This window comes from Camellia sinensis, chromosome 13 (assembly GCF_055761805.1).
Source record: "Camellia sinensis isolate YWXY chromosome 13, ASM5576180v1, whole genome shotgun sequence".
NCBI lineage: Eukaryota > Viridiplantae > Streptophyta > Magnoliopsida > Ericales > Theaceae > Camellia > Camellia sinensis.
Window position 1 is genome coordinate 51,040,664 of NC_138973.1, and position 5,015 is coordinate 51,045,678.

Consider the following 5,015-nt stretch of genomic DNA (forward strand, 5'->3'; position numbering starts at 1 on the left):
CGCCGGTTTGGTCGCTGGAAAACAGTCGCGAAAGGTATTGGCGACTAAAAAAATTTTAGTCACCAAAAACCAAGTCTGTAGCAACTAAAACTTTGGTCACCAAAGCTCAATTATATTTTTTAAATTAGACATTTGGCGACTAAATTTTTAGTCGCCAATAGTCAATTATATTTTTTTAAAATTATACATTTACCGACTATTGTTTTTAGTCGCCAATACTCAAGCTTTTGGCGACCAATCATTTTAGTCGCCAAAAGCTTATTTGTGAAAAAAATAAAAATTTACCCCTCTGCTCTTTCGAAGTTTCGAACCATGAACCTCTCACACCATAAACCTTATGCAACACACTCTTTCTATTACGCCTCTATAACACCATATGATTATATATACAACATATATTATTTATATACTACATAAACCCGTATTAATATAAAAATATATATATAAACATAATTATTTTTTATTAAACATAATTTATTTAAAAATAAATTATTTAGTAGAAAAAAAAAGACCACTTTTAGTGACTAAACATAATTTTTGTCGCCAATTCTATACTTTTAGCTACTAATTATTTTTTAGTCATTAAAAAATAAATTTCCCGCGCTAAAATTACAATTTTTGGTGACTAAACTTCTTTTTAATCGCCAAAAACCTCACTTTTGGCTACTAAACATGTTTTTAGTCGCCAAAAACCTCACTTTGGGCTACTAAATTTTTTTTAGTCGCCAAAGGGCCTTACTTTTGGCTACTACAATGTTTGTAGTCAGTAAAAGCCTCACTTTCGGCTACTAAACATGTTTTTAGTCGCCAAATGCCTCACTTTAGGCTACTAAATTTTTTTTAGTCACCAAAGGTCCTTACTTTTGGCTACTAAAATTTTTGTAGTCGGTAAAAGTCATATATTGGCGACCAAATAGATTTTTAGTCGCCAATACCTATACATTTGACTACTAAATTGTTTTAGTCGCCAAAAGTCTTCGCTTTTGGCTACTAATGCTTTTTTAGTCGCCGAAAATGCTACTTTCAGCGACGAAAGGGGATTTTTCAGTCGCCGAAAATGCTTTTTCTTGTAATGAATGTTACCAACACTACAAGAAAAGTGGGATGTAACGGCGTTTATTTGACGGCGTTTAAAAAAACGCCTTTGATTCTAATATTTTACGGCGTTTTTTTAAACGTCGCATTCTTATTGACTGATACGACAACGTTTTAACTTTCGAAAACGCCTTCAAATGTTTTTTCGCTTTTTTATTTTATTTTTATTTTATAATGTAGACTTAAATAGCCTATTCTCTCTCTCGCTCTCACTAGACCCTTGATTTCACTCTCTCTTGCTTCAAACCCTTTCGTTTCTCTCGATTCAAACCCCTTCATTTAGTAATCGATTAATCTGCAACCCTTCTCTTTAAGTATTCGATTCACCTCTTCATTTATTCGATTGAAGTATTCGTAGATCATTGATTCACAGATCATAATGTGCCATCTCGAGTTCGAGTTCGAGTTCGCAGGTCTTTCTACATGGTAAGTGTTGATCAGTCTTATCTCTATCTTCTCACATTCAAGTTCGATTGAAGATGATACTTACTGATGGAATCATTCAATTCAGGTATGCTAGGTTTTATCTACTTTATCATTCTTAGATCAGATCGATCGATTGAAGATCTGTTGATCGACTGAAGGTGATTTCGAAGTTCAACCTTCTTCAGCTCGGTGATTCAATCTCATATTCATTCGGCGATTTCGAAGTTCTCTCTCGATTTCAAAGCTCGGTGATTCAATCTCAGATTCGTCCAGCGAGGAAAGTGAGCACCATCATCTTCCAAGGTGAGCACCATCGCTTCAGAAAATCTCAAGCTCTATATCTCTCTCTCTCCCTCTCTCTCTCTCTCTCTCTCTCTCAAGTTCTTCCTTCCCGTCGATTCTTCTCCTAGGGTTTTCAATCAATGTTTTGAAGAATTTTAATCACTGTTTTTTATTGATCAGTTTGGATTGATCAATCAGTGTTTTACACATCTCATTTATTTTTCCCCAGATCGCCAGAACTGATTTTTCAACCAGTGTTCTTTATTTTTCACTCTCTGTTTTTTTATTACCCTGTTTTAAACCCTAAATTAGCATCAATAATATTAGCCTATTTTTTTTCTATGCTGATCTGATTTTTGGTTCCAATTCTGATGTATTCACATATTATAATTTGCTTAATGGCATTATTGTTAGGGTTGCAAAGTTTAATGGCTCTAGCTGATTTTTAGGAGTTAAGTTTGTGAATCTTTTGTACTTATTCCAGTGACAAGATTAGGGGCTTTAAGTAAGAAATAAGAGTGAAAGATGTGACTATAAACAGAACTTACTCTCTACATACAAATAAATATGGAAATCAATTGTTCCAATGAGTAATAGATAAAAAGATTATGAATAATGAATGATAGAATGCTGCCAAGCTTACAAATTAATATATTTACAGATTCTCATTAGTAAAACTCAGTGGCCATGTGGTCATGATTGTCTTGACTTCTCTTTTGGAAAAAAATGTTCCCCAGTATAGGATGATAGGCTCTGACCCCTAGTCAGCTGTATTAGGGAACCAATATATTCATATTCATAAAATGATACTGGTTTTAAGCATGTCCTGTTGATTGAGTGTTTTTTCAAAACTCTAAAACTCATTACATGTATTTTTTTTTTTTTTTTGAAATCTAGTTTTGCAGACACAGTGGCCAACTATCCCTTGAAATTTACCAAAGATACTTCGTCCCTTGATGCTTTTGCTCAAGCCATTGATTCAGTTTCTTATGCTTGTTTGGTTTCTTTGTGTCAAAATACCTGCTGCTAATGTTTTTATAGTGCAGGTGAGCTCTGAAAGATGTATGTGGCTGAATTATTGTCAAAATACATTGTTTGACACTTTTTAAGTTATATTGTTTTGGCAGTGTTTTGATGACCTTTTTATTACTGTAAATCTTTAGAACTTTTCTTATATAACTGCTAAAGTGTTAGCATTGAAAAAGTTCATTGAAATAAGCATGATTTAGGTAGAATATCTGGTAACAATTTCATTAGAGGAAGTATTATATGTTATCTTTTGTGCATTATTATTATCTTATTGGTTCTTTTTATTGAATGCTTTGAAGTTTTGGGAAAGAATATTGTTAGTGTCCAATTTCTGTCTTTCTTCTTTTACTAGGGGTCACATACTGAACAAAGTAGTAGCAGCTTCAACCTATAAAAATATTGGTGGCCCAAAATGGGCCTAACCTGTAATCATCCATGGCTATGTTTGCTTGGCCATGATTCTAGTCAGTTTTGAATAGGAGTGTCGTGCCTTGCATGCTTGGATTGATATTTTGGTCTAAACTACCTTGTTTCGGCTTCTGTAGAATCCACCTTCTGTCCCAACTTTAGTGGCTGTAAAGTGGGCAAGCTGGTTGAGGCGTTCAGCATTTATTGTTGATTGGCACAATTTTGGATATACTTTGCTAGCATTGTCTCTCGGAAGAAGTAGTGTTTTTGTGGCAATATACTATTGGTACACTTGAATTGACTTGTAAACTTTCCTTTGGATTTGAAGGCCTTTCTTTGTCTTCATACCTGAAGTGTGAGTTTTTGGTGCATGTCTAGGTTTGAGAAGCATTTTGGGAAGATGGCAAATGGTTCCTTATGCGCGACAAGGGCAATGCAACATGAATTGGCACAAAACTGGGGAATTAAGTAAGATGGGTCTTCTGAAAGTTTGCAATAGCCTTCATTCTGCTTGTTCAAATTTATTATTAAGCCATTTAATGGTACATTTTTTGTTTTCTTCCATGTTTTAAATTTGTAGTGCTGCAGTTCTTTATGACCAGCCTCCTGAGTTTTTATTGAATTGGTTGATTGCTTATATTTGGATCAGTGTCTTGCCAACAAACTGCTTAAACTTATTATAGGTCAAGGCTAGCTAATTTTCCTGGTTTGGCTGCACCTGATGGAATGGATACATCATATTTGGCATGATTTTTTTTTTTTAAATTAATGTGCATCCTCATAAGTGGATGCATTGAAGTAACTATATTCCTATTGTATTCCAACTAGTTGATATTCATTATTTTTGGAATCTTTGTAGATTACTGACTTGCCATTTTCTCTATATTCAACATTTGTCATTGAGGCCCGCCATGGTTTCATCAAAGTTTGTACTCTCTCATTACTGATTATCATGTTCATATATTGTTATTTCCTACCTTAAAAATTTAGTTGTTACATTCTTGCTCTTGTTTTGCTGAAGTAACAGCAAACAATATGGTTATTCATTAGGGACATGATTAAAGGAATCATCCTAGCAACTATAATTGGACCGCCTATTGTCGCAGAAATTATTGTAATAGTACAGGTACAATTATTCTAGGAGGCCACATTTACTCACAGTTTCCTTCCCAATCTCTCCCCAGGAAATGGAATTATCATGTTTAACATTACATGCTATATTTCTCTTTTCCTTCATATGCTTACTTCTGTGACTCCTCATACTGGCACCTAAGATATTTTATTTATTTTGGATGGTGATTTTTCCTTTATAATTCTCCGTTTTCCTTAATTGATTCTTTGATGGGATGATGATTTTTTTTTTGGCTTCAATATTTTGTAATTATGTACCATGGCTGTACATTTTTTAATAATTTTTTGTATTGCTGTATTTAAAAGTTTGTCTGCTACTGAAATTACAGGCATTTAACATAAAATTAGCACAAATTAGAAAAAAAAGGGCTATTACGGCGTTTCTAAGACGCCGCTAAATAGCATCCTAACGGTTGGTTTTTTTTGGAAAAAGGAGATACGACGGCGTTTTAAAAACGTCATTAAATAGCATGGTGACGTCATGTGACATTGAGTTGAACCTTTAGAAACGCCGCCTATAGTCATACAGTGACGTTTCTAAAGCGTCATAGAGTTATAGCGACGGCGGCATCTTCGGCGTTTGGTGCTAAACGTCACAAAAGGATTTAACGGCGTTTTTAAAACCTATAGCGGCAGTTTTTAAA

General features: G+C 34.1%; 1 long non-coding RNA gene across 2 annotated transcripts; it reads left to right on the forward strand.

Annotated features, from left to right (window-relative positions):
- Positions 1-1,263: 1,263 nt before the first annotated feature.
- On the forward strand, positions 1,264-4,366 carry LOC114286891 (uncharacterized). Of its 2 annotated transcripts, XR_014347967.1 has the most exons (6): positions 1,264-1,521; positions 1,607-1,824; positions 2,709-3,526; positions 3,619-3,708; positions 4,100-4,165; positions 4,291-4,366. It is a non-coding gene; the product is annotated as an uncharacterized LOC114286891 (long non-coding RNA). The 2 variants fall into 2 exon arrangements; XR_014347966.1 differs by lacking the exon at positions 2,709-3,526 and having other exon boundaries at positions 1,275-1,521.
- Positions 4,367-5,015: the final 649 nt, after the last annotated feature.